The sequence below is a fragment of the Crocuta crocuta genome, unplaced genomic scaffold (genome assembly GCF_008692635.1).
Source record: "Crocuta crocuta isolate KB4526 unplaced genomic scaffold, BGI_CrCroc_1.0 scaffold253, whole genome shotgun sequence".
Classification (NCBI taxonomy): Eukaryota; Metazoa; Chordata; class Mammalia; order Carnivora; family Hyaenidae; genus Crocuta; species Crocuta crocuta.
In genome coordinates this window covers 6,494,829-6,507,150 of record NW_027529451.1, presented here as the reverse complement: position 1 = coordinate 6,507,150, position 12,322 = coordinate 6,494,829, and the positions used below count along the sequence as shown (strand labels likewise).

At 36.8% G+C, this 12,322-nt stretch overlaps 1 protein-coding gene and 1 pseudogene across 8 annotated transcripts in view; one reads left to right on the top strand and one right to left on the bottom strand.

Annotated features, from left to right (window-relative positions):
• The window catches only part of RBMS3 (RNA binding motif single stranded interacting protein 3), a 702,138-nt gene that overhangs the window by 147,570 nt on the left and 542,246 nt on the right, over positions 1-12,322 (bottom strand). The gene's annotated exons all lie outside the window — the stretch shown is intronic.
• LOC144228824 (GPN-loop GTPase 1 pseudogene) lies at positions 6,833-7,939 on the top strand (annotated as a pseudogene).

Here is a 12,322-nt window from a genome sequence, read left to right as displayed (position 1 = left end):
CTTCCGACATCGGTGACTTTGACGAAGCCACAAAAATCACACAAAGGAAAGATTGGGTCATGAAATATTCGCAGACAGTTGCTGCCGTCACACTGAAGTATTCGAAATTCTTTCTCTAGATGAAGAACTGAAACAGTAAATGCAATAAAAGACCCTAAAACTCTGTGCTAAAGAAAATTTTCTGTGACACTCAAAAACACATATGTATGTATAGTCATTCCTCATGATAGGGTATTTTTTTCTTTTGCCATTTTAAAATTTCAAGGTACATTCATCCATTCAAATGGGGTGGTCATGCTGACACATGGGTTTATCACTGGTAATAGTACAAATTTCTCACAAAAGGCAAATAAATCAAGAAATACCTTAAATTTCCTGCTGTAACAAATTGTAGATTCTACCTTTTATGTTTCTTGGGATAATAACTTTGATGAGTCATACTTTCTACCATCTGAAGCAGGATTCTCTTTATTTTCTCCTAAAATGGAATCTTTTAAAGTACATAATAAACTGGTTCTAATAGTGTAGAATATGATAGTGACTTCTCTTGAGGTCATTCATGTTTCTGCTTTAGCACTTAGTTTGGGTGCATTTCAGCGTTAGGGGCAGCAGTTTGCTTCCTGGCTCCCTGACTTACTAGCTACAAGAGACCAGGCATTTTTTTAATTCTTTCAATATTTCTGTGACTCATTTTTCTCATGTATAAGTTGAGGAGAATAATGTTCTCTACCTCAGACAGCTGTTGTGAAGATTAGATAAATTAATGTGGGAAAAAGGCTTAAAGTAGTATATGGTACATAAATGAATATTAACTCCACATTAGCTACAATTATCACTATTGCTTCGCATCTCTATTAGCCACTGTCCACATATCAGCTATGAAACCTAACCAGGCTAGGTTGGCAGAGTTCGAGTTGAGTGTTTAATCAGCTAGGCTTAACGGTTCATCAGCTCTGTCCCACTTTTAACTCCTTGTGGTTTTGCCACAGAACTTGTAACTGACCTCCAGGAACATCAAAAAGATTTGCCCATTGAGAAGGTCTGTATTTCCAAAATGGTTCTTGCTGACCGTCGCTTGTCACTGGACCATCTGGCCACTACAGCCCAGGTTCCCCTCCTGAGTCATCACCAAAGTTTGGCTTCCAATTATCCCCTGAGTGTGACACAAGTCACGTTCTCTTACATGTGTTAATATGCAATTGCCTACACTGAATGCTCCTGTGCCTTTTTCTGTTGTGTTTTTTTTTTTTACTATTTTTTTTTTGTTGTTGTTGTTGCTGTTATTCATTTGCAGGAGATCTATTGACAGTTTCAATCCATCAAATCTGTATTTTACTATTAGGATAAATACCATGCTGTGTACACAATGTAAGCAAGAAAAATTTGCTGTTCAGGGGGCTGAGGGTGGCTTAGTCGGTTAAGCATCTGACTTTCAATTTTGGCTCAGGTCATGATCTCACAGTTTGTGAGCTTGAGCCCCATGTCAGACTGTGTGCCAACCGTGTGGAGCCTCCTTGGGATTCTCTCTCTCTCTCTCTCTCTCTCTCTCTGCCCCTCCCACACATGGTTTCTTTCTCTCTCAAAATAAATATATACACTTAAAATTTTTAAAAAAATATTTTAAAAAAGAAAAATTTGCGACCCCAAAATGTGTATCTTTGGCATGTATACACACACATGCGTGCACGTGCACACACACACGTGCATGCACATGCACATAGATATTTAAAGACCTTTTTTTTGTGAAACCTTGGAAGCTATGGAATTAGCAGGGGCAGCACTGTCACGAAAAGAAAAGGCTCTGAGTGAATTATTAACCTTAGGATTTCTTCTACCAACTAGCATAAAGAAATTTTACAGAAGGTACCCTGAAAGGAATATTACCAAACAACAGTATTCTAGCTTGTCACGGATCAATTATTCATAGAACATAGATTCTGGGTTCTAAACCTACTGTGAAGTTTTTCATTATTGAAAAGAGAACTTTCAAAACAATATATGTTTCTTTATTTAAGAAAGAGAGAGAGCGAGAGAAAGAGAGACCAACAGGTGAGCGTGCATGAATGGAGATGGGTAGATGGGAAGAGGGAATCTGAAGCAGGCTCCATGCTCAGCACAGAGCCTGACGTGGGGCTTAATCTCATGAAATGTGAGATCATGACATGAATCAAAAGCAAGAGTCAGAGGCATAACTGACTGAGAAACCCAGAGGCCCCAAAACAATATTCTTAACACTGAGAAAAATTTTAAAAGCCATAGGACAAGACTTTCTTAACTTACAACTGAGATGTCTTTGTGAGTTGTGTTTTACAGTGTCTTAGAGGCATCAAATCTTAGCCACCCTGGTATTTGAGGATCTTCATAAGCTATTACATGATGGCTGTTAGTAATGACCTATTAGCAATTGACATTGCTAAGTTGAAACATCTGCTGTTACTTTACTGATTTGAAGAAAATTATAATGGGAAAGCAGACAGGGCCACAAATATTTTTATTAAATGAATTAAAAAAATAAAATCCCAGAAACAAAATTTCAAAAATGTCACTAAAAAAGGATGAAATATTCCTAATATTAACCTGAATTTAGGCATGTAATCCTGATTGTTAGTTTCCCAGGGAGGCTGTGGGAGTGGATTTCATTGAGAGTATAAGAGAAAATATAGATTTAGATGAATTAAGATCATTTCTGGGAAACCTGGGTGGCTCAGTCAGTTGAGTGTCTGACTCTTGATTTTGGCTGAAGTCATGATCCCGGGGTCCTGGGATTGAGCCCTGAATTGGACTCCCTGCTGAGCATGGAGCCTGTTTAAGATTCTTTTTCTCTCCCTCTGATCCCCTCTCCTGTCCTCCCTAGCTGGCACATGCTCTCTCTCCCACTCTCTCTCTCAAAAAAAAAAAAAAAAAAAAAAAAAAAAGATTTATATTATAATCTAGTTCTTGGTGATTTCTAAATACCTGCAAGATAAAATCAAAAGTCCTTTACTAGAAGAGAAGAATTTGTACCCTTGACCTTATCTTTTGCCAGACTCCTCCTCCTCCTGTGGATTAAAGTTCCCTCACCATTGAATACCTTTCCCCCTGCCTGGAATTTCCTTTCCCAGTTTCCCCACATACACACCCTCCATCTGGCAAACTACTAATCAACCTTTAGAAAGTAACTCATATGCCATGTCCTGCCTCTACCTCATCTCACTACAGAGAGAAATTACCTCCTGGTTACTTGGCAGGCTTTCATAAATTGAATGTGGATTCTGTTTGTGTTAAGTCTTTTAACAGTAATAATTAATTTCCAGGCTTGAGGTTGAAAGGGATTATAGCAGAGGTTGGGGGGAAGCTTATATATGCATGCGTGTGTGTGTGTGCGCACATGCAAGTGTGTATACTCTTGGCAGCATTTTGCATATAGGTATACATAATACTTGAATGTGATGCTACTCAAAGTGTGGTCCAAGGTCCAGCAGAAATGGGATCCGTACTTGGGAGTTTGTTAGGACACTTGTGGGGATGAGCACTGAGTGTTATGTGGAAACTAATTTGACACTAAACTATTTGTAAAAAAAGTAATAATAAAAAAAATAGAAAGTAAAAAAAAAAAGAAAAAAAAAAAAAGAAATGCAGACTCTCATCTGGCCCTTCCCCAGACCTACTGAATCAAAATCTGCATTTGAACCAGGTCCCCAGGTGTTTCCTCTGCATACTTCAGTTTGAGAAGCACTGATTTGATTGGGACTGACTCTGTAAGGAAGAAGGAATGGATCTTAGATGTGAAACATGAATACTTTGATTAATGAGATGACTTCAGTAACACTGAAATATTATATTGTCTAGCATTTCCTTATTGCAGTATTATGTTACCAATTAACTTTGTTCAGTCTGTTTTCACAGTAGTTAAAATACAGACTAAATGAAGAAGAGGCCTTTGTGGAAGTGAGATGCAGTTATAAAGGCACAGATTGTAATGTGCTAGAAGACATTATAGTCTATCATGAAAATGGGGAGTATTTAAAATATAATTATAACAATGTGTGGCGATAAAGTTGCATGGTAATTATGAAGGAGTAATTACTGTTTGTTTGCTGACTGGAGTATTTCTAGTCATCTAAAGTTTGTATTAAACATGAAACACCCAATGCATAAACTGATAAGATAACCTTATGGGGCTTATAGGATTTGTTGATTTTAAGCAAACAAAACAAGATCACATATTTTGCCTAGCGAGATTAATATAAAATTGTTTTGATTTTTATTTGAAACTTAGCATACTTGATTTTTCTCTTCCCTTGTGGTTTGATGGCTTTCTGGAATGGTCTGCTTGGATTCCTTTCTCATTATTTATTCATTTTTTTATGTATCTATTATAAGCTTTTGATTTGTGGTGATTGTTAGGTTCATATATAATATTTTACACATATAGTAGTCTATATTAAGTACTCTATATCAAACTTGTTTAAACACATTCCAAAGGCACTGAATTTTTACTTCCCATGCCCACATTCTAGGTATATGAAGGCATACTTCACAGCTTTTCATTTTGTGAATCCTTTGACTTATTTTTGTAGATATAATTGATTTTTTTGGCTTTTGTGCTTTAACCTCCATACTGGTTTTATAAATGATTAATTTACTACTTTTATAACATGCTTCCATTTACCTATGAAATTCTTTTCTTTCACAATATTCTTATTCCTGATTATGGCCTTTTCTTTATGCCAATTTCCCTTAAAAGTTCTTATAAGGCTGGTTTAGCGGTAAGTGTACATGAAACATTCTCCAGAACAGATCACAAGTTAGGCCACAAAACAAGTCTCAAATAATTCAGAAAGGCTGAAATGATATCATGTATCCTTTTTGGCCACATTGTGCATAACTAGAAATCAATCACAAGAAAAAATCTGGAAGAACACAAAAGATGGAGGCTAAGTAACATGCTACTAAACAATGAATGGTTAACAAAGAAATCAATGAAGAAAATTTAAAAACACACGGAGAGAAATAAAAGTGAAAACACAATGGTCTAAAATCCTTGGGACACAGCAAAAGTGGTTCTAAGAGAGAAGTTTATAGCAATACAGATCTACCTCAAGAAGCAAGAAAAATCTCAAATAACAACCTAAAATTACACCTACAGCACCTAGTTAAGGAAGTACAAACTGCAAAGCCAGTAGAAGGAAGGAAATAATACAGATGAGAGCAGCAATAACTGATAAAGACACCAAAAAACCAATAGAACAGAACAGCGAAACCCAGAGCTAGGAAAAAACAAAATAACGAAGAATAACATTCCTTTGGTTTTATGATTCACTAAGAATGTTTTTTACCATCATATTTTACAAGCAGATATTGACATATCTCTTAGCTTCTATATATCAATAGTAGAATTCTCACTGCCCCTTAGAGAAGTGAACATTTTTAATCTTTAGCATTCAATTTATTTCAACTCTTCAGGTATTTATATTGGATTGTGGTGACTCACGGGTCTGGCGGTTTAAGTATTAAATCTAAAAATTAATCACTCAGATAAATTATAAATTTTACTTCAGGAAAAATAAAAAGGAAGGGTAGGAGAAGCCACGTAGAAAAGAATCTAATGATAAGAGAAGCAGTTTATTGGAGGTAAGCTTACAAATGCTTGGATTGAATGGGAGAATGAGATTAAGGAACTAAAAAAAGAATTCCAAGAACTAAGTTAAAGTATAAAATTTTAATCTAGAAACTATCTTTTTTTTTTAAATGGGTAGACATGGATTTGTTTTCAATAAAAAGAAAAAAGCACTTTCTGTGATATTCAGATTTACTTGTACATTAAAAAGCTGTTTCATGCTAAAGAATTCAAAAATGATACCAATTGGAGAATGTTAAACTTAGCAACATTTTAACCAAATTCATTCATTAAAACAAAAACAAAAACAAAACCTCAAATCTATTCAGTATACAGTATGCAGCACTACCCTTGACTTTGCCCTGACAAAGTGGTCACAATCTAGAGGGGAAGAAAGCAAGCAAAAGGAAACTTCTAGCAGCTAGCAGTGGATACTATAATTGGAATGCGGATAGGCATTTTGAAAGCCTAAAGTAGACATCACTCTCTAGCACTATAGAGTGTCCTGTAGCTCAGAAATCACATCCAATACCACACAGGGTTTTAAAAAGTCCCATGTCACTTGCATGGCTCCCCCCTCTACTGATGGCCAGATGATGAATGAGCAGCACATGAAGGACTAATACCAGGTGTTATCTAGTCTGGCTAAAAACATCCTTTTATTAGGTGTCTAGTGAATGAAAATATGAATGACTGAGATGGACAATGATGGGATTTAGCTGACATACTTTTAGAACCTCTGGGGCCATATAGACCCCACGTTGTAAACTGGCAGCCTGACAACAATAAATCTGAACTCCTTACAGCATTTGTCTTAATTCTCCACAATCTTAAGCTTCCAGCAACCCTCATGTCCCTCCAGATGCAGACAGCATCATTAATCTGTAATGATTTGGTATGAAGAGTAATGATGTAAAAATGATAGATATAAGTATATTTCTAAATAGCTCTGTGTTAAAACCCATGTCCTTATCTTTCATGACTAATTCCAAAATACCTGCTGTTATATCCAGGTAAGTTTCACAAAACATGCCCTCTGATTTGTCTGCAAAAGATTTGTCATTTTCTCTTCCACATATGCTCTTCCACATGATAGACTTTCTATGCATATATGTATGTATCTTTATTTCTAAACATATTTCTGTAGCTCAATCTATATCATCATTCTAGATGATACTAGAGTGAGCAATACCAAATTTAAACTACAATTTACAGGGCAGAGCCAGGAGAAGGATGGCTGAGCCTGTAGATGAATCTGAGGGTCCTCAGCCCCCAGTGTTGGGAATGGTGGGATCTGGGAAAACTACCTTTGTGCAGAGGCTTATGGGACATCTGCATAGCCAAGGCTCTCCATCTTATGTGATTAATCTGGACCCAGCTGTACATGAAGTACCCTCTCCTGCCAATATTATTCATGACACTGTCAAGTATAAAGAAGTCATGAAACAGTATGGACTTGGGCCCAATGGTGGTATAGCGACCTCACTCAATCTCTTTGTTATCGATTTGATCAGGCCAAGAAATTTGTGGAGAAGGCCCAGAACATGTCTAAATATGTCTTGACTGGGACAGACTGAGGTGTTCACTTTGTCAACTTTTGGTACAGTCATCACAGAGGCCCTGGCATCTTCATTTCCAACAGTTGTCATTTATGTCATAGACACATCAAGAAGTACCAACCCAATGACCTTCATGTCTAATATGCTTTATGCCAGCAGCATCTTGTACAAAACCAAGCTGCCTTTCATTGTGGTTATGAATAAAACTGACATCATTGATTACAGCTTTGCAGTGGAATGGATGCAAGATTTTGAGGCTTTCCAAGATGCCTTGAATCAAGATTAAATATGTCAGTAACCTCACTCGTTTAATGAGCCTGGTGTTAGATGAGTTTTACAGCTCACTTAGGGTGGTATCTGCTGTTGTGAGTACAGGCTAAGATGAACTCTTTATGCAAGTCACCAGTGCTGTGGAAGAATATGAAAGGGAGTAATGTCCTGAATATGAATGTCTGAAGAAATCACTGGCCAGTGCATAGAGCCAGCAGCAGAAAGAATAACTGGAACACCTTCAGAACGATATGGGCTCTGTAGCCTTGGATACAGGGACTGCCACTGACAGCTTAACTCCTGCGCTTGACCATTTCGACTTGATCCTGACTCAGGGAACTTTGGCTGAAGAGGATGAGGAAGCAGACAGTGATACTGATAATACTGACCACAGTACATAGGAAAGCTGAGAAGAGGCAGCATTCCAGAATTTTATGCAAGAATCAATGGCACATACTGGAAGAGAAACAACGAAGAGTTTCTAGAAGTCCAAACTCTTGGAACTCTGTGAAGGAACTATCACTTCCCTTGATTGGGGTCTAACATAAAGGGCAATTCTGTTCAGAGTAGCAGGGTTTCTCTTATAGGGAAATTTGACTCAGATGAACTCAGGGATAGGAGACTCTTGGACCTGGCAGATAGATGCCAATTCCCCCAACTTTTCCCTTGGATTTATGCAAGGAAGGATATGGACTGTTCTTGGATGCTGGTATCCCTTCAAGCCTAAAGCTTCCAGTTTTATTGTTTGAACTTCAGTCCTTTTGCTGCTGATGGATGAAACAGAGAGAACTTATGATTCACTCCAAATCTCTATTTGGTTCAACCTATACTTTGCTCTCCTGGCATCTTGCCCTTGATCCTACACCACGAGTTCCTCTGCTTTTAGCAGAAAAGGAGAGAGAAAACATGAGCTTGCCCAAAGCAGCAGTGGAAGTCGCCTTGGCAACCAATCAATGTTGGGTATGAAACGTGCCTCACATGGGGTAGCTCGTTATAGGACACCAGGTTCGAGGAAGAAATTGAGCAAAACAGAAGATTAATGAGTAAGAATCTTGCTTTTGATGGTGACTTGAATACGGAGTTTTAAATTTTAGTTTTGTTGTAAGCCTGTCTATCATAATTTCAAAGAAGAAAATTATATAATTGCACATAGGTTCACTTTTGTTCAACATGGAGGTTTCAAGCCCCAAGTTTAAACCTGTCTCAGTAAAGAGGGGATGTTTAGTAAAGCCTCCTGTGTATACATACCTAGTGATCAGGTACAAAACCAGGCCCTGTCTGTATTTTATTTTATTTTTAAAATTTATTTGTGTATTTTTTTAAGTAGGTTTCATGCACACCATGGAGCCCAATGCGGGGCTTGAACTCACAATCCTGAGATTAAGGCCTGAGCTGAGATCAAGAGTGGGACTCTTCACCAGCTGAGCCACCCAGGTGTCCTTGTACTGTACTTTACACTTAAGGCAAAGTTCCCTTGGTGATTTCCTCAAAGGCCATAGATTTAGGTCAGGTGCACATTCCATAGATAGTAGCCATGGTAAGGTTTGCCCTGGCTCCACATTCTTCATATTAATAAAAAAACATAGTTCATTTCTTGTAAAAAAAATAAATCAAACTATTTTTGATTAATGATAAACATTACTTCAGGTTTACAACACATAAGTATTATATTTTGGAGTTAGAAAGCCTTATACCTATGGCAGCATGGGCAATTTGGTTACATTTCTTTTTGATTTCTAGCATCTTATTTACCATTTAATTATGTTTTGTGTACTATAATAAATTAATTATAGTTATCTGGGTAGTTCTTAGTTGCAATAAACTTTTATCCTGGAAGGCATACATACGTATATAGTCTGTCATCTGATCTTAAAATTTTTTAATTCAAACCTTTAATTTTACCAACAGGGCAAATGAAAGTTTAATGAATTGTCAGCTAATTTGTAGTAGGTGGTGGCAAAGTCACACCCAGAATCCTGTTCTCTGGGTTTCTCATCAAACACTCTTCCACTGCTTACTTTCTACCTGCCCTTACCATCGGAGGTAAAAGGAAATGAGTTTCAAGCAGTTCTTGTGATTAACTTCATAATTTGAAGATGGCACAAAAAGACTGAATATTCATTAGGATACAATTACAGTGGTTCTCTGCCCACAGGCTATAGTTACCACTGAACACTAGGCAACCAGTAAGATCTTCTAAGATGATTTATACTGCCATTTTAACAGCAGTTTCTTTTAACAGAATAAACAAATCACAAGGATTATATTTACAAGTGTCATACACATCTTTACTACTATCATTTAGGACAAAATGAACACAGAAATAGAAACCAAAAAGATGGAAATAAATAATAAGTGAATAAATCTTAAATAAAGTGTGATTTGCAGGTACATTCCCAATTTTATCTTTCAGTAATGGATTAATGCTTATATTTAGTTTCAAATATAATTCTCTACTATTCAGAATGGCCTTACAGAAAAGGAAAATGCCCCACGGTGATAATAAAAGCAGAGAATTGCTGTTTGCCCAGACGTAAGACAGAGAAAATCACTTTTTGATCGGTTATATTATGGCCTAAGTAATTATCTCAAGCTCACCTCTTTGTTTTAAGTATTAAAATATCATCTTTTTCTGTGTTTGTAACAATTCTCTGACAACCCTTTTCAAATAAGAAGAGATTATTTTTACGAGAAAAACCAAACCCCTTAAGGGGAATAAATTAAATGAGAAAGTTAATGTTTCACGTAGGTGGGACACTAGTATACACTGAAGGTTAAATTTGGTTCATTTTATAAGGAATAAGATGAAAACATTACCTGTGCTGAATGAACAGGATGTTTTGACACCAAGAAAGTAAAAAGGATCAGCACTTCCAAAACAGCATCAACTTGCTTACCTACAACTGACTTACATATCCAGCTATCAACTGGGGAACCACCTATGCTAGAAGGCAAATCATTAAGGGAAAGGTTTCTCAGATAAAAAGTCTTTAAAAATAAGAGAATCTTAGCATTCAAGAGTCTCTCATGGTTTGCCTCTCTCCCTCTCCCTCACTATTTCCCCCCCCTTCTTCTCCCCCATGGTCCTCCGTTAAGTTCCTCCTAATCCTCCTATGTGTGCAAACATATGGTATTTGTCCTTCTCTGCCTGACTCTTGAATGCTGAGAACAAACTAAGGACTGATGGGTGTGAGGGGGAGAGGGAGATGGGCATGGAAGAGGGCACTTGTGGGGATGAGCACTGGGTGTTATATGGAAACCAACTTGACAATAAACTATTTGTAAAAGAAAAAAAAAAAAAAAAAGAAGATTATGTATTGACCAAGATAGGCCATATCTGATCTCGCTCCTATTTCCATACTTCCACTGCACTACACTTGACTCTGATAGAGCTGTTTCCATTTCCATACTTCCGAGGCACTACACTTGACTCTGTATACCGTATGTATTATTATATACTCAATGTAACATGGCACTTTTAGAAATAGGTACAAAGAAGAAAAAATACAGCTATAATATTATAGTGCAGATACCTCATTGACATTTAAAATGAATAAACATGTAAATAGAAAGAAGATTTTAAGGTAGTAAATTGAAACTTTACAAAGGTTAAAAATTTAAAAAAAAAAGCACAAGACCTCTTCTCAACCCCCCCGCCGATTCCCACTCTTGTTTTTTTAAATAATTTCTTCCAGGAAAATGCAGAAATATATATCAGTTAATCCACCTGTCTAGCGCTGGTATTCTTTTTTTTTCCAGCTCCAAAGGGGACACTATTGCTTAGCGTGTTGGTTTTATTGTTTGTGTACCTTAATTATGTAGGAAGAATTTTCCACATTAGCATATATTACCCTTCTGAAATGCTGCTCGGTATTGTAACATAATTATCATGCACCATAACTTATAAATGTCCATCAATAGGGGACCAGCTAAATCTCATTAAATTTCCATAATACATGTCCATGCTCTTTCCACTATTATGAGAATTTGATTTGATTGAATTCAGGAGCTGGGTCCTTTGCTTAAAATCCAACCCAATGGTCTCACAGAGAGTCTGAGGATAATACACATTTCATTATCTGTTTATCAAATTATTAAATAAATGCAGACAGATAGACAAAATAACTTTTTAAGATTCCTGACATTAACAAAATTTTAAAGGATTGAAAAATAAAAGCACAACCTTTTCCTCTTTTAAAGAACATAGAGTCCTTTAATTTTTATACTTATATACAACCAGCCTGTCTACTGGAAAAAGGAAAAAAATATCAAGAAAGAATTCCAAGTCCTAATCCCTGGTGTAATTCCAGTTTCTTGTGGAACTCAGGTCAACTGCTCTAGGAAAAAACAAATGGAAAGAGGAAGGCAAGGAGGAATCTGATAATGAAAAACATGAGGATTCTTCCCAGCACCTACTTACCGTCCCCCCACCAAGGAAGGAAAGGCTTTACACCCCCAAACTGAACTTAAACTCAGATCAAGAAAATACATCTCAATTTCCTACATGCTGTTCCTAAGCATATATTTCCTGTGCTAGAAATGGAGAGAATTCCCCAATGCAATGAACTGCGTTAGTAGAAATAAATATAATCCAGTTTCAAAGTGAAAGCTGTATATTACACCATAGGTATCAGTTAACAAGGCTGGAGGCATCAGCTGGGGAGAAAACCTCACCTTCAATAGGTGAAGGATTTACAGAGGCAATGGCTTGGGACTGAGCTCTTTCTAAGGAGTCAGTCAAGGAACTGAAATTGTGACAATTTGAAAAGTGCTTTCATGCCTGAATCACTTACTAATCAATAGTAAATAAATTTAATCCAGATCTAAGAAACTGGGTTTTTCAAAAAGGTGTTAAAGACCACATGTGCTGTAAACATGTATGGATAAGTAAATC